This window comes from Heterocephalus glaber, unplaced genomic scaffold, assembly GCF_053883595.1.
Source record: "Heterocephalus glaber isolate CG9 unplaced genomic scaffold, H.glaber_assembly_v1.0 deba00001569, whole genome shotgun sequence".
In the NCBI taxonomy this organism is placed as follows: Eukaryota; Metazoa; Chordata; class Mammalia; order Rodentia; family Bathyergidae; genus Heterocephalus; species Heterocephalus glaber.
The window spans coordinates 3,246,406-3,270,175 of NW_028258354.1; the positions used below are offsets into that span (position 1 = coordinate 3,246,406).

The window sequence follows — 23,770 nt, forward strand, 5'->3', positions numbered from 1 at the left end:
CTGTTTCTTTGCCAGTACCATGCTGTTTTCATCACAGTAGCTTTGTAGTATAGTTTCAAGTTGGGGATTGTGATTTCCTATCCTGTCTTTGTTGCCTAAAATTGCTTTTGCTATTCTAGGTCTCTTGTTCCAAATGAATTTTTGGATTGTTTTCTCAAGGTCTGTGAAATATGCTGTTGGAATTCCAATTAGGATCGCACTGAATCTATATAGCAGTTTTGGAAGTATGGCCATTTCCACTAGATTGGTTCTTCCTACTCAGCAGCAAGGGATGTCTTTCCATTTTCTAATATCCTTTTTTATCTCTTTTTTCAGAATGCTGTAGTTTTCAGAGTAAAGGTCTTTTATTTCTTTCGTTAGATTGATTCCTAGGTATTTCACTGTTTTGGATGCTACTGTGAAAGGAGTTGTTTCTCCAGTTCCTCTCTCAGTAAATCTGTTGTTCAGGTACAGGAAGGCTACTGATTTTTGTGTGTTGACCTTGTATCCAGCTACTCTACTGAACTGGTTAAGTCTAGAAGATTTTTGATGGAGTCCTTGGAGTCTTCTATATAGAATATGATGTCATCTGCAAATAATGACAATTTAACTTTTTCATTTACTATCTTTATTCCTTTTCTTTCTCTTGTCTAATTGCTGTGGCTGTTTCCAGAACTACATGAGTGGTGACAGTGGATATCCTTGTCTTGTTACTGATTATAGTGTGAAGGATTTCAGTTTTTGACTATTTAGTATGATGTTTGCTTTTTTCATATATGGCTTTTATCAGGTTGAGATAAAGACCATCCATTCCAATTTTCTGTAGGGTTTTCATCCTGAATGGGTACTGAATTTTGTAAAACATCTTTTTTTTTTTTTCCTGCATCTATTGAGATGATCATATGGTTTTTCTCCTTGGCTCTGTTGATATAGTGTATTACATTAATTGATTTAAGTATGTTGAACCATTCCTGCATCCCTGGAATGAATCCTACTTGGTTAGAGTGTTTGATATTCTGAATTCTGTTTGCTAGTATCTTAATTGAGGATTTTTCCACCTATGTTCATTAGGGAGATTGGCCTATAGTTTTCTTTTACAGTTGGGTCTTTCTCTTCTTTTGGGATCAAGGTGATGCTTGCTTCCAGAAATGAATTTGGGAGTATTGCTTCCCTTTCAATTTCATTGAAGAGTTTAAACAGTAGTGGCAATAGAATAGTTCTTCTCTAGATGTCTTGTAGAATTCAGCAATGAAGCCCTCAGGACCTGGGCTTTTCTTTGTTGGCAAATTTTAAATTATGTTTTTAATTTTGTTGATTGATACTGGGTTGTTTAGAATTTTTAGATCTTCTTTGTTCAACTTTGGTAATTCAGATGTATCTAGAAATCTGTCTATTACTTCTGTGTTTTCCATCTTATTGGCATACACGTTCTCAAAGTAGGTTCCTAATCACATTTGATAGCAAGAAGGCAGAGAAAAAGGGATATTTTTTTCTTGTTTTTCTCTTATGAGTAAATATATTTCCACTCAAGAATTGGCATCTTGTATACTGCCTTTTCCCAGTCCGTACTAAATCCACATTATTCTGCATAGGTGATACCCTTGTCTACTTTAATGAGAATTAGACTACAGAGGACTACAAGGGAAAAAATAATGTTATTTACCCTATCCTAATTTTTTTTGTTGGTGTATCTGTCTTTTAAGAATTGTTTTTAAGGGGTTAGAGATGTAGCTCAGTGATAGAACAATTGCCTAGCATATGCAAGGCCCTGGGCTCAATCTCCAGCACCACACACACACACACACACACAAAAGAATGGTTTTAAAAAGTCAATTTTCTGAGCAGGATGATACACGACTGTAGTTACAAGTTGTTGAGACAGAGGATCACTTGACTCCAGATCAAGGTCAACCTAGGCAACCTAACAAGACTCCACCTTAAAAAAGAAAACAAGACAGTTTAGGTAAATCCTTCTGCCCAAAGAGATAACTCTATTTGGTATAAGCCAAGGGATGAATTACTGAGGAGTGGCTGGTTTCTTCCTATCCTGTTATTCATGATAGCTAGAGTAAGCGGCTTAAAGAAAACTCAATACAGTTTTGGGCTGAGGATGTAGCTCAATGGTAGAGCCCTTGCCTAATGTGTGAGACTCGGGGTTTGATGCTCAACACCAAAAAGGGGGTTGAGGGAGAAATCACAATGTCTGATGGCTCACATCCTATGGAGACCTCACTTCTAGAACAGTTATCATGTAACACTTTATTGTATGCACAGAGTGGCCACTTTCTAAGTATTATTATTTCTATTTTATGCAGAAGTGAAGCTCAAAGTAATCAGGAAGAAAATCCTGATTATAGTTTCAAAATATACACAAAATCTAATGACTTCCTATTACTTCCACCACTACCACACTGGTCTAAGCCACCATCTTGTCTTTTTAGTTTTTGCAATTTTTTAGTATGGTAAAAAAACGGCATAAAATTTGCCATCTGAACCATTTTTAGTGTATAGTTCAATGGTATTAAATACATTCATACTGTTGGGCAACCATATTTTCATCTGTAACACTGAAAACTACTCATTAAACAGTAACTCCCCATTTCCCCCTCCCCTAGCCCCCTGGGTAACCACCATTCTATTTTCTTTCTCTATGATTTTGACTACTCTGTCCCATATAAAAGTAGAATCATGCAATATTTGTTATTAGCACCATGCTCTAATCAACTGAACTGGCCACTTGAATTACGCAGTATTTGTCTTTTTGCGACTGTTGTTTCAAAATAATGTTCTCAATCATCTATGTTGTCACATATGTCTGAATTTCCTTCCTTTTGAGATTGAATAGTATCCCATTGTATGTATATACCATATTTTGCTACTTGTCTATTGATGAATATTTGGGTTATTTCAGTATTTTAGTTATTAAGAATAATGCTGCCATGAACATTGGTTTACAAGTATCTTTTCAAGCCCTTCTTTTCAGATTTCTTGGATATATATGTGAAAGTGAGATTTCTGGGAATAAGGGTGAGTCTATTTTTTGAGGAGGGGAGGTACTGGAGATCGAACTTGGGACCTTGAGCTTGCGAGGCAGGCGGTGGAACCATTGAGCTAAATCCCCAGCCTGTTTTTGGCTTTTTTGAGACAGGGTCTTGCTATATAGTTCAGGCTGGCCTTAAACTCACTATGTGCCCTGGCTGGCCCTGAACTTGTGGCACAATCCTCCTGCCTCTGCCTCCCAAGTGCTGGGATTACAACAGGTGTGTGCCACCATGCCTAGCTGGGGTGATTCTATTTATTGGTGGTTTTTTTTTGGTCCCGGGGATCGCACTCTGGTCCTTGCGCCTGCAAGGCAGGCGGCGGAACCACTGAGCTAAATCCCTGCCCCGGCCCTCTATTTTTATTTTATTTTATTTATTTTTATCTTTTTGGTACCGGGGATCGAACTCGGGTCCTTGCGCTTGCACAGCAGGCGGCGAAACCACTGAGCTAAATCCCCCCCCAGCAGCCCTCTATTTTTAATTGTTTGAGGAATTGTCATTCTGTTTGCCACAGCAACTATAGAATTTTACATTTACACCAACAGTTTATGTGTTCTAATTTTTCCACCCATTTGCCAACTCTGGTTTTTTAAATAGCCACACTAATAGGTGTGAGGTGTTACCTCATTATAGTTCGATTTGCATTTCCCTAATGATTATTGTATTGGTCATCTTCCTGTTGCTGGGACAAAATATCTGGCCCACCGGTTCAGAGGTTTTAGTCCCTGGTCAGTTGGCTCCAAAGCAGAAACACCATAGTCTAAGGTCCTGGTGAAGGAAAGCTACTCAATTTACAGCATTCCATAAGTCAAGAGGATTTGAGGGCAAGCTGGTGGTGACATCTGTCACCCCACTGATCCGCCAGGGCTGATTTATCTGGCTAGATGGATGTCCCTTTCCTCCCTCACCACTCCATGTGTCCCTAAAGCTGTGCGTCTGTGGAAAAGGGTGACCACCCCAGAGAGAGGAGGTACCTTTTCTCAGTCAAGGATATACAGTAGTTGAGCTCCCCTGCTAGAATTTCCAAACAAGCTCTCAAAAGCAAAGAGCAAGGGAAGAGTCAGAGAGGAAGGGGCCAGGGACTAGATAGAGTCCTCAAGGTCACACTACCATGACCCACTTCCTCCAACTAAGACCCATCTCCTAATAATAGCCCATTCAGGTAAGGATGAGGTTAGCGCCCTCACATTCCTGTCACCCCCCCACAAGAACCTCTAATCCAGTGAAATTGAAAATCAAGATTAACAGGCACAATTAGGGATACTGAATATCTTTTCCTGTGCTTATCAGCCATTTGTACATCTTTGGAGAACTATTTAAATCCCTTACCCACTCTTTTCTCTTTTGCAGTACTAGGGACTGAGCCCAGGGCTTCATGCATACTAGGCAAACACTCTAGCACTGAGCTACATTCACAAAGCCCTTTTTATTTTATTTGTGTCTAAGTTGCCCAGGCTGGCCACAAACATTCAATCTTCCTGCCTCAGCCTTCCACACAGCTAGAATTACAGGCATGCAGTACTGCACCTAACTTTTTGTCCACTTTTTAACTGACTTTGTGGTTGAGTCTGGGCAATTCTGAATATAGTCTGGGTTGGTATTAATTGCTTATTAGATATATAATTGACAAATTATTCCTCCCATTTGGTGGGTTGTTTTTTTACTCTGTTGATACTGGGTTTTTTGGGGGGTGGCTAACCAGGGATCAAACTTGGGACCTTGTGCCTGAGAGACAGGTGGTGGCACCACTGAGCTAAATAAATCCCTGGCTGTTGATACTATTTTAGATGCACAAATTTTTTTTTTCCAAAATTGAATTTATTTTGTTAGTGTTAAAAATAAGAGTATCACCAAAAGATAAATAACATAATTTAGAGTATTCAGAGTATTACCAAGACACAAGAATCATAAAAAATGATATCCAAAATTTTGATAATAGCAGCTGCCAGATGGTTTAATAGATTCCTTCAGTTATAATGATCAGTAAAGTGAAAAGATTTAGCTTCTGACATATTATACAGGTAGTTCTATAAGTGGAACGCCTTGATGCACAAATTTTTAAAATTTTCATGAAGTCATATTTTTTCCTTTCGTGGCCTATGCTTTTGGTATCACATCTAACAAATCACTGCCAAACCTAGTCATGAAGCATTTGCTCTGTTTTCTCCTAAGTTTTATAGTTTAGGTCTTGTATTTAGACCTTTACTTAAAATTTTATTTTTTTGAGACAGGGTCTCACTATGTTGTTCATGCTGTCCTCAAACTCATGGTAACCCCCTGGCCTCAGCTTCCTGAGTACTGGGATTACAGGCATGTGCTACCTCACCCAACTTCTAGACCTTTAATCCATGTTAATTTTTTGTTGTTTTTTGAGACAGTCTTGCTCTGTAGCTCAGACAGGCCTTTAACTTGCTATGTATCCCAGGCAACCCTTGAACTAACAATCCTCCTACCTCAGCCTCCTCAGTTCTGGGATTATAAGCATGTGTCACCATGCCCAGCTAAATGTTAATTTCTGTATGTGTTAGGAAGGTGTGTAGGTTTGTTTTTTTGCATCTCCATATCGAGTCACCCCAGGATCATTTGTTGAAGACTGTCTTTTTCCCAATTTATTGGTTTTTGGCATTTTTTCAAAGAATCATTTTACCTTATATGTGGAGGGTTTATTATTGATCTATGTATCTATCATTATGTTAGCATCACACAGTTTTTTTACTTCTGTTTTTCTGAGACAGGGTCTCACTATGTAGTAACTTTTTAATCCAGGAAGTGTGAGTTTTCCAGCTTGTTCAAAATTGCTCTGGCAGCCAGTCATGGTGGCACACACCTGTAATTCCACCTATTCAGGAGGCTAAGCTAAGGCAGGAGTATCACACATTCAAGGTCATTTGGGGCAATTTAGCAAGACCCTGCCTTAAAATAAAATATAAAAAGGCCTGGGAGACAGGCATGGTAGTACATGCTTATAATCCTAGCACTCTGGAAAGGTGAGGTAGGAGGAGTGCAAGTTTGAGCCTACCCTGGGCATAGTGAGACCCCGTCTCAAATAAAAAGTAAAAAAGGAATATAATCATTATATACCGCAAACATGTACCAATAAAAATAAACTGTTTTTTTAAAAGGTAAAAAACGGCTGAAGATATAGCTCAGTGCGAGCAGTGGAAGGCCCTGGGTTCAATATCCAGTACCAAACTCAACCCAACCAAACCACAACAACATTGTTTTGGTTATTTGGGAACCTTTATGATTCCATTTGAACTTTAACTGGGTCTTTCTTTTTTTCGGGGCGGGGGGGTTCTATTTCTGCAAAAAATACCACTGGAATTTTTGGGGGTAGTTATCGGGGAGTGAACTCAGCACTTATGCCTGCGGGGCAGATGGCAATTGGAATTTTTTATACAAATTATACTGAATCATAGATCGCTTTGGATAGTAACTGACATTGTAACAATATTAAGTATTTCGCTGGGGATTTAGCTCAGTGGTTCCCCTTCCTGCCTCAAAAGCGCAAGGTCCAAAGTTGGATCCCCAGTACCAAAAAAAAAACAACAAACCAATATTAAGTATTTCAAACCACTAACATGTGATGTGTTTTCATTTATGCTTTAATTTCTTTCAACAATATTTAATAGCTCTTATTGGACACATGGCTAATCTCCTTGGTTAAGCTTATTTCTGAGTTTTATTCTTTTTGCTCTTTGTGTAGCTGTTTTCTTAAATTCCTCTTCAGATTGTTCATTGTTAGTGTACAGCAAGCAATACAATTGATTTTTTTTTTTTTTTTTTGGTATCAGGGATTGAACTCGGATCCTTGCGCTTGCGGGGCAGGCAGTGGAACCACTGAGCTAAATCCTCCACTACAACTGATTTTTGTGAGATGATTTTATATCTTGCTACTCTGGTGAATTTATTAGTTCTTTTATTTGTATATATAATTTTTAGTGTTTTTTTTAACATATAAGATCACCTTAGCTGGAATTATATCATCTGTGAACAGAGATCATTTTACTTCTTCCTTTCCAATTTGGATGCCTTTTCTTTTTCTTGCCTAATCATTTCACCATCCTCTATGGCTGAATAATTGCCACAGCCTTGTAAGGGGTCTCCCTGCTTCCACCTTCACTCTCCTGTAATATTTTCTAAACAGCAGCCACAGTGATCATATAAAATCACTATCACATCCTTTTTGCCTCTGTTCAAAAGTCCCACAGGCCATTTCACTCAAGAGTAAAAGCTGAAGCCCTTAATCTACAAGATCTTAAATGATCTGACCACTAATTTGCTCTATGATCCCGTCTCTCACTAGTCTGTCTCCCCATTCATGAAGTCCCACACTCAGTGGCTCTCTGTACCCTGAAACCACTTCAGGGTAATTAGCTTTGCTGTTCCTTTTGCCTTGAAAGGTCTCCCCCCAAGATAACCTCAAGGCTTGCATATATAATTTTTTCCCATCTTTACTCAAATATCACTCAGAAAGCTCTTTGGTTAACAATAACTAAAACTACAAACCCCTAAACATACAGCCAGGTGGCATGTGCCTATAATCTCAGCTTTTCAGGAGGCCTCAACAGAAGGATTACTTGAGCCCATGAGTTTAAGGCCAGCCTGGGCAACCTAGCAAGATTTTTGTCTCAAAACAAACAAACAACAAAACAAAAACAACTTCAACTATGTCCTATTCCACTTTCTTGCTCTTATTTTTCTTCTTAGCATTATTCACTATGTAATACTCCATATATTTTACAAATTTATCTTGCATCGATTTCCTTTTCTGGATTAAGATCAAGATTGTCTTCCACAATTCTTATCTGAGAGATCAATGATTCACATTCAAAATGTTTCTAAAAACTAAGCTAAGTGGGGCACAAGCTTAGCTCGAGACTAACCTGCTTTTATGTTTATCCAATGAATGAAAACCACATTATTATTATTATTATTATTATTATTGCCTTAAGACCTCCCCAATCAAAAGTTATATAGCCAGATACCAAACAACTTTGTTCTTTTGAAACAGATGAATCTAAAGTCTGTTTTTTGGTATTCTTTTTGCTTGAGACAGAGGCAATGGTATAAAGTTCACATCTTACTCTTACAGACTTTTTGTGACAGGGTCTCATTATGTAGTCCAAGCCGGCCTTGAACTCTCTATGTAGGCCAGGCTGCCTCAAACTCTCCTGATCTGCCTTAGCTGCTAGACTGCTAGTATTACAGCATGCGTCAGCAGGCCGAGCAACTCTTAAAGACTTGAGTAGCTCAAAAGGAGATAAACTCATGGACCTTTTGAGATCTCTAATCCTTCAATTCTGTAAATAACTAAGGATAAGAATTAGGGGATAGGAAGAGAACAAGAACCACTATAATTTCTCAAGAATCACTGCATAAAGTGTAAGATGATGAATACAATATTCTTGACTTCTCTCACTTATAAAATCTAGAAGGGGAATGTTCTTTGTAGTTTTCATTTTGTTTTGTTTTTTGGTACCAGGGATCAAACTCGGGACCTTGTGCTTGTGAGGCAGGCGTCGGAACCACTGAGCTAAATCCCCAGCCCAAGGGGAGTGCTCTTTGTGATTCACTTTTTTTTTTTTGTGGTACCAGGGACTGAACTCAGTTCCTTGCGCTTGCGCAGCAGGTGGCGAAACCACTGAGCTAAATCCCCCGCCTGAGTGCTCTTTGTATGAATGAATTATTGTCTCTGAGGCAATATAGCAGGAAAAGATACATGTCATGATATGCTATGACAAGAAGCCAATATTAAGTTCAACGAAATCTCCCAAATCTAAATCAATAACTATGAACAAGTAGGAAAATGAAGGTGAAAAATAGCCAGGCATGGTGGTGCACACCTGTAACGCAGCACTTGGGAGGCTGAGCCAGGAGAGTTGCTGTGAATTTGAGGCCAGCCTGGGCTACCTAGTGAGTTCAACGTCAGCCTGAACTACAGTGAGATCCTGTCTCAAAAACAAACAAACAAACAGAAAGATGAAAAATATGGAAATTATTCCTAGCTAATTCTCCCTCTCCACACCAACTGATGAGATAACTGTGATCTCAGAAATCTACCATATCTGAGTAGAAGAGACAGAAGGGAAAAACAAGAAAAAAACTGCTAAATTCTGACTTAGCTTAAAAATTACAAAATAAGTAAGGTAGCTTTATACATAAAGACAAAGCACTTCTGGTCTAGAAGGCCACAGTTAGACTTGGTACAAGTCCAACTGACTGCAGCATCAGCTCAATTCACAGATAGGTGGTAGATGGTTCCCGCCACATATCTTCTCTCAATCAAATCATATTAAGAATATATAGTTACAGTGCTTACATTTAACAGCAAATTTTGAGAGAAGAGAAAAGCAAGTTATTCTGTTCTTCAAACATTTTATTTCATAGCTCTATATACACTTATAGCATTAATGTAATGTATCACTGAATAAATGAATTCTGCAAGGTTAAATGTGGATGTGTTTTATGTTCTAGCCACCCATTGGCCCTTAGGTCAGCCAATCTGATCCAGGATTCCATGGCAACAGGTTCTATCACTAAGAGCTACAAGATGATTCTTTTTGCTCCCCCCCCCGCCCATAAAGCATTTTTCACAGACACTGCTGCAAATGCTGTCACAGAATAGTCTCTACAGACAAAAAGGAAATGCTGCCATTATGGTATACAAAAAATAAGTAGTTGAGGGATGAGTAATAAAGGGCAATGACAATGAATCTCTGCAAATAATAAAGGACCCCCAAAACCCTGGAGAGTTTTCCTTATTTAACATCAGTCCAGAATTTTAAAAATCCTTGAATGGTTAGAAAAACCAACATCAGGTAAATTGAGAGATTAGTACAAGGAGGTGACTGCCAGACTGTTATCATAATATTGAAGCTTCCCACGACATAAAATACAGAAAGAGCTAAAAGTCTTATTTCAGACTGCTGATCTCTGTAAGTTTCCCACAACTTTTTCAGAAATGTTAAAATGAGCATGGAAAGTTATTATTGCTCAGGTCCTTATATGCTGTATTTTCAAACCACAGCTTTTACAGTCCTTGGAATTCTATCATGTCTGTTTTTTTCTCTCTGCTCTTCTCCCCTACCACCCTCCACTACACTTAAGGAAAAAAAAATAGCTGTGATCATGGGCATATGGTGACAATCAGCTACTTTGGAGGCTGAGGCAGGAGAATCACAAATTCAAAGTCAGCCTGGGCAATTTAACAGTTTTGGGATGTAGCTCACTAGGTAAATCACTGGGGAAGAAGGTAGGGAGAGAGGAGAAGGAAAGGGAGGAGGGAGAGAAACTTGTGCTCCTACATCAAATAAAACAACTTCCTTGAAGCAAAGAAGGTTTAACTACAAACTGGATGAAGGGACTAGATAATAAATACACACACACACACCATCACTTACCTCACTGGTGCTCATTAACATAAAAATCCACCTGGCACTTTATAAGGTGTCCCTTTCTTGGTGTGCTGTACACCAAGACTTGATGTATTATCTCAGGCTGCAACAAGGAACTTTGGTCTCCACCTTCTGGTACATGGTGGTAAGTGAATGCTGAGAGCTAGACAGAAGGTAGTCTAGACTCTAGATATGTCAGGGTCAAAATTAATTGGAAATTGTGCATTTTCATCTGCCTGACATTGTGTGTTTTTTGTTTTGTTTTTTTGGTACTGGGGATTGAACTTGGGACCTTGTGCTTGAGAGGCAGGCGGCGGAACTACTGAGCTAAATTCCCAGCCTGTGTTGTGTGTTTTAAATTGTGACAAAATATACATAAAAATTTCCATCTTAAATTAACAATTTTAAGTGTACAATTCAGTGAAAATAAGTATGCCCATATTGCCATATATTGTAAAGGAGAAAATTGTCTCAGCACAAAAGTCATGTTAAGAGACTACAGTCATTCCTTCAGTAATATTTAATGAACATGTGCTTACTGTACAAGCCAATTACACAAATACCCTCAACTTACAATGGGGTTATATCTCAATAAATTTATTGTAAGTTGAAAATATCATAAGTTAAAAATGTGCTGAACGGCCAGGGATGTAGCTCAGCAGCACCATACTGGCTGGGAAGCACAAAGTCTTGAGGTTGATCCCTGGTATTGGAAAAAAAAAATGTCCTTAATACACCTAACCTACTAATCATCTGTCTTAGTTACTTTTCCCATTACTGAGACAGAATATGCAACACCCACAAGTTGAGAGAGAAAAGGTTTATTTAGCTCACAGTTTGTAGAGGTTTCAGCCTATAATCAGCTGGCTCCAAGGCAGGGTGGCACAGCAGACAGGCACTCCAGAGGAGAAACAGTTCATGGTGGGCAGAAGGTAGCAAAGCAAGCAAGGGACGACCACAGCTCTTTTTACTCCTTTCATATCTTATCCAGGCTACACAGGGTGGATAGCACTCACACCCTTAATCCTAGTGCCCTTGATCCTAGCAGTGCACAATGAATCAGTTTCAGCATCACACACTCCATACCAGCCATCTCAGAAAAAGCCCCACTTATGGCTGCCTAAGGCTTTGGGGGGACACCTAAACACAAATCATAACATTCTACCACTGTCCCCCCAAAGACTCATGCATATCTCTTTATGCAAAAAGCATTTAGTCCATCTCCGAGAGTTACCAAAGTCCTAACAGCTTCAAGTTCAAGTCCAAAGTCTCCTTTGAGATTTAAGGCAAACTCTTAGCTTCAAGCCTTGTACAAATGAAAAAAAAGTTAAGCACTTCCAACATTCAATGGTACAAGATAGATATTTCTATTGCAAAAGTGACAAACAGGAGGATAGCAAAGAATGGGAACAGATCAAGACCAAAATCCAGCTGGGCAAACATTAAATCCCACAGTTCCACTTCCAGCAATCCGTGCCAGGCTGTGAACTCAAAGGGCTTAGGTGGTTCTGCTCCTATGGCACTCCTGGTGGTTGTGACTCCCATGGCTTCTCTCTGGAGCTGGCTCTACTCCTTCCTTACAGTTTTCCCCAGGTGATCCATGTTCCTGGCTTCTCCAAGCTTCAGGGGTCTTCACTGTACCTTTGGCTTCACACTCACAGCTTCACACACTGCCCTCTCAGGGGTACACTGCCTGGCTTCCCAGGTCTTTTTCTGAAATCTGGGTGGAAGCTTTCCTGACCCCACAACTTTTGTATTCTGCATGCACCTAAAACCAGCACCACGTGGATAATGCCAAGGTCTGCCACCAGCTAGAGCAGTAGCCAGACTTCTTTCTGTCTTGGCTGTAGGCGTCCAGTGCCTATGAACCAAATCCAGAGGAACAACTTCCTAGGCTGCCACCATTCTGGAACACGGTGTTCAGAGGTGCTCTTCTCAAAGCAGTCTTTCACTTTTGCAACTCTGAGGCTGTAGAGGCTGGAGTCCTATTGGTTCTCATGATATCCTCAGGCCATCTTTTCTGTTGTCTTCTTCTGAAATACTTGGCTTTTTCTTGCTAGTCTTTTCATTGACCAATTTCTCATGTTCCATCTTTGCAGGCCACAACTTTACTAGAACTTCCTTTCTGGCCAAACTCAAAACTTTTTAAATTGTTCTGTCCTTTGCTCTTATTAATACTTTTTTTTTTTTGGTACCTGGGATTGAACTCAGGACCTTATGCTTGTGAGGCAGGCACCGGAACCACCAAGCTAAATCCCCAGCCCTGTCCTTTGCTCTTGATTCTCAACATAAATCTGGCTAAAAGCCCCCAACAGTAGCCATGCCACCACCTCAACATTAGACTGTCTTGAACATTCTTCTGTCAGATTAATTAGTTCACCACCCTTAATCTCAGTCTCAGGCAAAGTCTCTGGACACATGCAAAATGCGGAAAACTTTCTGCCAAGGCATAACACACATCATCTGGAGTACAACAACCAATGCAGTCTTTCTTTCCTGAGCCTGGTTTTTACCAGCAGAACTTCTATCAGCATTCTGCTCTTCTGAACTCTGACCAGAATCTCTCATCAAGTACAGCCTCAGGCATTCCAGCTGTGTTTTTTCTCAGCTAGCATCTCCAAAGCTTCAAAGGCTCCTAAACCACATGGTCAGTTACGGTCACATCAATGATCCCATTTCTCTGGTACCAAATTTTGTCTTAATTACTTCTCATTGCTGAGACAAAATACCTAACACCAACAAGTTAAGGGAGAAAAGGTTTTTTTTAGCTCACAGTTTTTAGAGGTTTCAGTCCATAATTGACTGGCTCCAAGACAGGATGGCATGACAGACAGGCATCACAGAGGAGTAACAGTTCATGGAAGGCAGAAGGTAGCAAAGCAAGCAAGGGATGACCACAGCTCTTTCTATTCCTTATTATCTTATCCAGGCTACTTAGGGTGGGTAGCCCTTAATCCTAGTGCCCTTGATCCTAGCATTGCACCATGAATCAATTTCAACATCACACACTTTAGAACCAGTCACTGCAGAAAAAGCCCCACCTATGACTACATGAGGCTTTGGGGGGACACCTAGATACAAACCATAACATTATCACAGCTTAAGAATACATTATTACTATAGAGCATTGGTTGTTTACCCCTCCTAAGAATATGGCTGACAGGGACCTGTGGCTTATTGCCAACATCTAGCATCTCAAGAGAGTACTGTATGGCATATTGTCAGCCTGGGAAAAGATCAAAATTCAAAGTATGCTTTCTATTGAATGTATATCACACTTTTATATCATCATAAAGTCAAAAATCATAATCATCATAAATTGAGGACCACAAGCCAGGCATGGTGGCACATGCCTGTAATCCCAGCACTTGGGAGGCTGAGGCAGGAGGATCACTGTGAGTTTGAGGCCAGCCTGGGCTACATAGTTCAAGGCCTGTCTGGACTACATAGTGAGATCCTGTCTCAAAAAAAAAAGTTGGGGACCACAGACTATATTAAAAGCTATAGTGGGTCAGGTTCAGTAACACACATCTATAATCCCAGCACTTGGGAGACTGAGGCAGGAGGATCCTAAATTTGAGCCCAGCATGCGCAACTTAGTGAGAACCTATATCAAAATAAAAAGTGAAAAAAAGTGGAGACGGGAAGGGTGGGTGCTGGGGATATAGTTCAGTATGAAAGTCATGGGTTCAATCCCCAGTACCACCAAAAAAGAAACAAACAATCCTATAGGGCTGAGGATACAGCTCAATAGGAGAGCGCCTGCCGGCATGCACAAGAGTTTGATCCCCAGTACCATCAAAACAAACAAACCAAAACTATAGTGAATATGAAAAATAAAGTTAAATGTTAAGAATCTCTGACATTACTGCCCAGTACAAACAGTGACTAACACATGTATTTCTTTTTTTTCTAAACTCCTTGTGTTTACTCAACTACAAAACTAAGACAAACTTACAAAGTAAATAATAGCACATCTACAAAACTAGTAACATTAAGATTAACATAATTTTTGTTTTTTCATTTTTTGGGGACTGGAAATCGAACTTGGGACCTTGCACTTGCAAGGCAGGCAGCGGCACCACTGAGCTAAATTCCTGGCCTGAGATTAACATAATTTAAGGTGCTAGATGAAGGTGTTTTTCTGAAATGGAATTACATCTTTTAAGTTAACACATGTATTTCAAGGATGTTTTCTTGCATGATGAATTTCTTGTTTTTCTTTTGGTATCAGGGATTGAACTCAGGACCTTGCACTTGAGAGGCAGGTGTGGCGCCACTGAGCTAAATCCCCAGTCCTTGAATTTTTTTTTTTTTTTGGTGCTGGGGATCAAACTCGGGTCCTTGAGCTTTCAAGGCAGGTGACGGAACCACTGAGCTATGTCCCAGGGCCCCCTTTAATTTCTTAAATCCTATCTCAGTGCCAAAAGAAGCCTGAAGTAGATGGATGTCCAGGTGTCTGTCAGTACTAAGTTTCAAGGGATCCACAAGGGCAGACTGACTTGTGAAGCAATAGGCAAAATGTCACAAATTTTTGGAACTGAAAAAAATCTTTTGTTTTAAATTTCCTAAGAATTCCTAAGGAGACAATCCAGAAAAGGAAATAGATCCAATTTTTGATGGAAGTCAGAAATTATGTTAAAGCTATTTTTAAAAGAAAACCTACCAGAAAGTCACTATTAGTCTTCTTCAAATATCAACATTCCTCTATACCAGAGAGGGTGAACGTTTTAGATCTTTCAATGATAACAAATAGCCCGCTGTGGCACGCATACCATAGGTTCACCACCACGGCTCTATACCATAGTAATGAAAAACTGAACATTTCACTCTAGGCCTATGCCCCCACCCTGTTTTGTTTTTTTTTTTCCAAAAGATCCTAGACTAGTAGGTATAGAAGAAGAGAATATTTATTTACTTCAGAAGGTCAAGAAGCTGCATGATTAGGGTATTTTCTCAATACTGTTATCTTCCAATACAAAGGCCCTGTGTTCTGATTCGAGAAGGCTACTTTTCTCAAGTAACAACAATAGCAGTAGCTTTCATTTATTAAGCATTTACTGTGTTCCTAACACTATGCTCAGGAATTTACATAGGTCATTGCATTTATGTGAAATTCTAAAATTCTACCTTCAGATACTAACAGTAGGGAGTTTAAATTTTTTAATGCTTTTTATGATTAGAGGAGTACAGCTCATTCATTTGTCGTTTTTTCTTTTTTGGTTTTGTTTTGTTTTTGGTACCGGGGATGGAACTCGGGACCTTGCGCTTGTGAGGTAGGTGGCAGAGCCACTGAGCTAAATCCCCGGCCCTCATTTGTTCTGTTCCTTCCTTCCTCTCTTTCTCTCTCTCCCTTTCTCCCCCTCCCCTTTCTTTCTTTCATAGTGGGGATTAAACCATTGAGCTACATACCCAACCTTTTTTATTTTTTGAGACAGGGTCTTGCTAAGTTGCCTAGGCTGGACTTGAACTTGTGATCCTCGTGCCTTGTAGGATCTTATAATCCCTTAGGATTACAGACATGTACCACCATGCCCAGCTTAGAAGGCTTCTTTCTTTATGCCAGGGTATCACTATGTTGCCCAGGCTGGTCTTCAACTCCTGGATTCAAGTGATCCTCCTACCTCAGCCTCTCAAGTAGCTGTGATTATAGGCATAGGCCACCATGCCAGGCTTGCAAGTTTCTTTATACTTACAGAAAACACATACAGGTATAGAAAAGGAAAGAAAAATCACCCATAATCTATACTCAGTAATTACTACCATTAACAGCAATGTTTTTAGGTATATCCTTCATTTGTCTCCATATTGAATGTTTTCATATTCGGTAGTTTTTATGTATTTTACATAACAAGATTTTTACACCATATTTTGTTTAACTGTTGACACTAAATATTTTTCCCTTCTTTTTGGTACCAGGGATTGAACTCAGGACCTTGCACTTCCAAGGCAGGCGGCAGCACCACTAAGCTAAATCCCAGGCCCTTTCCTTTTTTTTTGAGACAGGGTCTCATTATGTAATTCAGGATGCCCTTGAACTCACTATGGAGCCCAGACTGACCTGGAACTTGCAGCGATCCTCCTGCTTCTGCCTCCTGAGTACTTGGGATTACAGAAATGTACCACCATACCTGGTTTAAATTACTTTTAACATAAAGTCATGTTCTATTACATACCTGTGCTAAAATTTATCTATTTCTCTATTATTGGGAATCTAGGCAGCATAATAAAATTATGTAGTGAGAACATCTTTGTAGCCGAAATCTTTATTCACAGTTCTTATCAATTCCTCTGGATAAATGCATTCAAGAATTTTAAAGGGCCGGGATGTAGCTTAGCGGTGTCACGCCTGCCTGGCAAGCCCAAGGTCCTGAGTTCAATTCTCAGTACTAGGGGAAAAAAAAAGAATTTTGGAGATAAAAATTTTCCCCTTGGTTCACTCTAGTTAATAGAATCATGGCCAATTGCACTATTAGATTTGTCTGTCTTTCTTTCTTTCTTTTTGGTTTTTTTGTTTGTTTGAGACAGGTTCTTGCTACATGATTCAGGCTGGCCTTGAACTCACTATGTAACCCAGACTTGCCTCAAACTTATGGTAATCCTCTTTCCTCAGCCTCCCACGTCCTGGGCTAGATTAGTGTTCACTGACTGTTCCCTCAGCAACATGTCACGTCCACTTCCCTGGTCTAATGGCGGTGCCCTGGACTTGTAGAACATTCACCTGGACAAGTGTTTCTCATTTTTTATTTTCTTCAGTTCATGTTCCTTTTAAATAATAGTAATGTCCTTTTTCCCATATATTCCACTAGAAAAAGGTATGTGCTTCTAGCTCCATAGGAAGCACTGACCTATGAAATCAAGGATAAAAATGAGACAGGGATAAAAAAGTTACATAGGGAAGATAATTTCTTTGCCTTGAATGTTACACACATTACTGGCTCTTGTCAATGTACAAGGTTACATTACTAGTGACATGAGCAATTCAAAAAGACAAAGGCTCAAAAAACACATTAAAAAAAACACTCTAAGGCTAATATGAAATTTTTTTTTTTTGGTACTGGGGATTGAACTCAGGTCTTTGTGCTTGCACAGCAGGTGGCGAAACCACTGAGCTAAATCCCCAGCCCCTAATATGAAATTAAAAGAACATAAAAGGTAGCCTGGGATTTAGCTCAGTGGTTTCGTTGCCTGCTGAGCAAGCGCAAGGACCCGAGTTCGATCCCCAGTACCAAAGAAAAAAGAAAAAAAAAAAAAGGTAATGGGATATGGGGTATGTTAGAATTTGTGACTTAAATTTTGCTCCATTTAAAATCCTACAGTTTTTGGCTTGGGGTATAGCTCAGTGGTAAAGCATTGCAACAGTAAGGACTTGGGTTCAATCCCAAGCACCAAAAACATTCAAACAAAAACTCCTAGACTTTTGTTTTACACTAGTGATTTTAAGGATCATATAAAATCTAATATAGTACTTTATATAGCTCTTATATTCTCACAAATGTATGGAGAAAGAAGACCACAACCACATCAACTCACATAGAGAAAAACAGAGGTAATAATCAATGGCAGAAAGTAAAACAAGACTAAACAAACCCCAAGCCAACCATCTGTATAAGTCAAAATATTAATGATGACTAAGCAAAATAATAGTGCTTCTAATTTTTTTAGGGAGCATGTTCACAATTTAGCTTCTGAACATCAAATTAGAAAAGATACTCCTTAAAACGATCAACTGTGTTAATATAAAGCTGAAATATTTATACTATATTCATTTTAAAACTTAGTATCTAGCATGCCTGTAATCCTAGCACTTGGGAGACTGAGATGGGAGGATCACCAAAAGTCTGAGGGCAGCCTGGTCTACACAGTGAGTTCAAGGCCGCCTGAACTACATAGTGAACCCCTGTCTCAAAAAACAAAACAAATGGGCCAGGGATTTAGATCACTGGTTCCGGCACCGGCCTTGCAAGCGCAAGGTCCCGAGTTCGATCCCTGGTACCAAAAAAAAAAAAAAAATTAAATAAGTACAATAAAATAAAATAACCCGGAGATGTCCTGAAAGCTATATATCCCCGGCCCTATATGTATTAACTCTTAATCTTCAAAACAACCCTCTATTTTTTTTTTTTTTTGGTACTGGGGATCAAACTCAAGACCTTGCGCTTGTGAGGCAGGCACAGAGCCACTGAGCTAAATCCCTGGCCCCTATACTCTTTTTAATGCTTATTATACAAAGGAAGATATAGAGAGGTCAAGTGAATTAATTCACTCAAGGTAAGAGCCAGCAATTGGTAAAGCGAGGATTTTTTTTCCTTTTTTTGGTACTATAGATTGAACTCAGCAATCTCTGAGCCCAGCACTCTCCCCTAGCCTTTTTTTTTTTTTCTTTTTTTTCTTTTGGTACCGGGGATCGAACTCAGGACCTTGCACTTGCAAGGCAGGTGGCAGAACCACTGAGCTAAATCCCCAGCCCTTGGTCTGGATTTTGTAATCCTCCTGTTTCAGCCTCTTGAGAAGACAGAAGCCAATACACTTGGCTTTAGCTAGGATCTGAACTCCAGAGTCCAAGCATTCAGAGAAGCTCTCAACAGGCTATACTGTATATTTAAAATAGGGCAGGGGCGGAATGCTAGAAGAGGATATCAGAGAAAATTAAGTAGGTTTAGCACTTTTTAGAGATAAAAATGGTCCCTATCAATTTTGTGAGGGTCCTTCAAATAGATATCACATTATCTATTATCCCAGAGTAATGCTAAAACATTTTTGTTAAAAGCTGCCCTTGACCTTTCCCCCTCACACACAAAAAAAGAAAGAAAATGAAGGATAAAAGACTGAAATCTAACTTCTCTAACACCTTTCAACAGCTTTCTTTCTGTGACCTGTTTAAAAATCTTGATGGTTAGAAAAGATTTAAAAAGAAAGCACTTTCAATTGAAATAAAATGATCTTTTGGTAATTTCCCCTTTGGTATAACTGATACACTTAACAAAGGACTTAGGTCTATGCTATCCACTCACAAACTGAGGTAAACCAACTTAACGAATCTGCCATCTTTTAATTGCACAGCAGTTTTCCTTCCCCCTCAAAGGCTATTCCTGTTCTAGTTGCAGACAGGGAACTGCTCCCAGTGACGTCAGAGCAGTCTCCCAGCAACATTTAATGAGGGTTGTCCACCACAGGGGTTTCCTGAAAAGCTAACAAGAAATTACCCACATATTTGCTACAATACCAAAATGCAAAATGCAGTGAAATTTCTCCTAACCTTACAGCTCTTGTCTCTGGCAAGCTTCTAAATGGGTTTTTCTTCTGTAATAGTCTCTATTTAACCTAGGATTACTTTCTTTTGTTGCCAACACCCTGACCTCTTCAAATAAAGTTAGATTTTGTTAGTTGGAAACATTTATGGTTGTAATAATAATATAACTGAGCTACCTCAGAGAACAGGACTACATAATCAAAGCTGAAAAGCAGACATTAATCTTCATTTTACACAAAGAATTGAGAATAAATGGAAGCACAGAAAAGAAAAGAAATTCAAGACAGAAAATAAATCAGCAATCTCTTAAAGGCACATCTCCACATATGCTAACCAAACTCATATCCACAGATCGGGGAACTCTTGTACTTCCCTAGTTTGAGTTTTTCCAATTGACCTCTGCAGGAAGTCCTCAAAAGATCAGCAGCATTAAAATGGAGTTGCATAAAAGAAACTGGAAGCCCAAATACTCAATCCAAAAAAGATGGGCTGGGCTGTTATACTCACACCTAAGAGTATATCTAACAATTTTTTTCCTTAAGCTTTGTTTTAGTTATATACATTCAAAATTTAAATTTTACTGTAAACTATAATGGCAAAGAATTTTATATAACTACCTTTTTTTGAGGTCTGAAAAACAACGCACAAACTGCCCGATCAGGACCAGTGCAAATAAAGCAGAAAAATTCCCAAATTCAAACTCAACCTAGAATTATTAATAGATCCTAGGTTCTAGAAACCTGCCTAAGAGCTATGTTTCTTTCTATATTTAGAAAAAGCAGTTAGATAAAAATTCATGAATAGCAAGACCTAGAGGGTTAATTCAGGCACCTTGCTTTAGCAATCCTGACTTTGCTCTGGGTCTATTCTAAAAGGAAACAAACAAAACAGCACCCCCTCTATCATTAACACATCCTATTTTGGCTTCAGTTCTATTCAGTGGTACCCAGATATCATCATCAAGTCATAGAGGGAGAACGCACCGCTTCAGATGGATTTCTCTTCTTCCTTCTCTCTGTCCCCTCCCTCTCAGAAGAAAAAGACTGCAAACAAAATCACTACGTCACTAGAGGTAGAGGGAATCCCATCTCTGCACTCTTTAGAAACCAAAGCCAGCAAACAAAAATAAGCCAATTATAAGAAACAAACAAGTAACCCAAAATAAGCAATAAAAGCAGGAAAAATTAATATGAAAACCTCTATACATCGAAGGCATTTTTAGTAAAAAGGTTTAACAAATTTCTCCTAGGATATTTACAATCACAAAAGCTCCCTAGACATAGCAAAGGCGACATATTTCTTCTTATCACATTTAAAGAGACTACAGGACAGTTACATAAAGACAGAGGACAGAAAGGCATATTCACCAGCCGGTGTGGATAGCTGGGTAATGACACAGTGAAGGATATTTATGGGGGATTCCCTGCTTCCTGCAATGTGCGTCAACAGCATCACTGAAGGAACAGAAATCACCACTGTTCTCATAAACTAAATCTGAATGAAGCATTGCTTGAAATAGCCATGGAAGAGGTAGAAGCTCAATAGAGTAAAAGTTCGAGCAAACCTAATTTTAAAAATGTTTCGAAGATAAAAAACAGCAAACAAAAATATTCACAAAACCCTCACAATATTTAACACTTGAGAATTCTCTAATGTGTGTTACATAGTTAAATCAACCAAGATAGAAAAGATACTAATTTTTATAGCTTCTTCCCTCCCACTCTGTGAAGTTCAAGGACTTTTATATAAAGAGAGAAAATTATCCAAAACTCACCCTAGATGGATCTGCACTTACACCAACAGCAAGCTCACATTATTAATGGAGACCTCATTGTAAGGATCTGTTCTGCCGGAATTTTGCCAAAAAAATTCCTTCTGGGAAACCTGTACCTCACCCTTCTCCCACAGTTCCCACCTGCCCCTCCCTGAACCCTTGAATGAAATGCTACCGATCCTTCCTGCTGCCTCTCCTTCAAGCTAATTGCTCTGACAAGCAGCTCTGAAGCAGACCATGGCCCAGCTGTTCAGAGAGATGTCACCCAGAGTTCTGCCAACAGTCACACTCATGCATACACTCACATTCTCTCCCCCCCCACCGTGGGGGGGGCTGCAAACCATCCCCTCCCACCTCCTTTTCTTTCTCATTCAAGTACTTTAGTGGCATGCCTGCCTCCACAATGCTCTGAAGATAGCTTTTAAAGACACAGCAGCAGCTCCTTTCTGTTGCATATGTTCAGATGCCAAAACAGTGTCTTTTTAGCAAAGAATAACAATTTGGTGATATGTAATGGATTAAAAGTTAACCTTAAATTTATCTTGACTTTGTCTTACCCACAAAATAATCAAGGCCAGAGAAACAGTTTTTATCATGAAAGCTTCTAGGATCAACTTTAGAAATGTTAATAAAAAAAAAAATCCTAGTTACAGAGAATTTTCTTTCCAGCAAGCTATTTTTAGTAAAGTCATTTTTCATTTGGGGGCAGAAGGCAGGCAGTACAGAATACTAGTAGCTATCTGTTCCTCTTCTCATATTTGCCCCCAAAGGATGGAGAGAAAACTTTGGCTATAAAATGAGAGAACAAGGAAATCAGGAAGGCACTTTATCGAAAGAAGGGGAGCGGGGACACACAGAGAGACAGAGAATGAATGAATGAATGATTCAAAGACAAGAAGAGTTAATATTTCTAGAATTTCTAGAAAGTATGTATTAGCTCTGAAATAACAAAACTTAAATATGACCTTCAGGTTCTGTTCTTTTCTTTTCATGCTAGGGACTGAAGCCAGGGCCTTGCCTATGTTAGACAAATGTTCTAGCATTGAGCTATACCTCCAGACTCAGGTCCTAAATCTTGAGGAAAAAGAGTAATAATCTCTGTTGCTACAGAAATTAATGGACACTGCCAGTGGTGCAAGGTCTGCAACAGCACAAAATAACACAAGGCTAGTGCCCAGGCAACCTGAGGAAAGTAATAAAGCCTGGCACAAAGACACAACCATTCGTTCAAATGCGGATTAGTGTGCTTAAGTTGTTACTGTGGAGGCCAGAGACTACAATAAACTCTAAAATAAGAAATGCATTCTTTAAGGACCATACTAAAAACAAAAAGGGACTCTGGCTTTTATCCTGAGTGAGGTGAGAAGCCATTAGGGCACCGGAAAGCTGATCCCAAAGAGTCAAACAAACACTGAAAGGAAACTGGCTTTTACACTTAGTGAGATAAAAGGTTGGTTTTTAAGCAGATAAACAACATGCTTTTGACGTACTTGTTTGTTGTTTTCAATTTTTTTGCGGGGGGGGGGGGCGGGTACCGGGGGATCGAACTTGAGACCTTGCGCTTGTGAGGCAGGTGGTGGAACCACTGAGCTAAATCCCCAGCCCTGTGTGTAATATTTTTACAACTAGTTAAAATGTTCTCATAACTCTTCACAACTAGAAAAAGCTCAATAAATCTCCTAACAGATTCAATAAGGCCAATAGCTACTGGTTATTCTAGCAAAATTCTAGATGAGCTACTTGGTGGTGCACATGCAAGGCAGACCTAAATAGCACTGCACAAACTTCAAAAACTAAAGGTACACCCAGTACAAAAAACAAACAAACAAACAAACAAAACAACCAAAACCTGAAATTACTTTGGAATCATCTCTCAAAGGATGCTAAACAGAACTTGCAAGTTGAATGTAACTGAGTCTAATCTCTGCTAAAAAAAAAAAAAAAAGTTAATATTCACTGTGGGAATTAAAACCCAGACCCTCATAATATAATTAATTACATTTCTAGTATATAGTCTAAAATTACCTGGCATATGAAGAATCAAGATAATTTCAATTTGCATAAGAAAAGAGATGAAGAGTAAAACATCAAAATGACACAGATGTTGAAATTAATTGCTGCCAAAGACCTTAAAGCAGGTATTATAAAAACATTCAAACAAGTTAGGGTAAATACTCTTGAAACTAATTGAAAGACAGAATGTTTTATCAAAACAAGAGGATATATAGAAATTCTAGAACTAGAAAAATGTAACAACCAAAATATACTCACTTGATGGGTTCAACAGCAGAACATAAATGATAATACATTTAGCGAATTTGAAGAG

At 39.1% G+C, this 23,770-nt stretch overlaps 1 protein-coding gene across 19 annotated transcripts in view; it reads right to left on the reverse strand.

The window, feature by feature from the left end:
* The window catches only part of R3hdm2 (R3H domain containing 2), a 171,103-nt gene that overhangs the window by 65,191 nt on the left and 82,142 nt on the right, over positions 1 to 23,770 (reverse strand). The window contains exon 1 of one of the 19 annotated variants that reach the window (XM_021241511.2): positions 21,445 to 21,599. The exons of 17 other annotated variants lie outside the window; for them this stretch is intronic. The gene's annotated coding sequence lies outside the window, so the exon portion shown is untranslated. Of the gene's footprint in view, positions 1 to 20,653; positions 20,895 to 21,444; positions 21,600 to 23,770 lie in introns of those variants that run through there. One more of the 19 variants, XM_087192179.1, reaches the window with a different exon arrangement.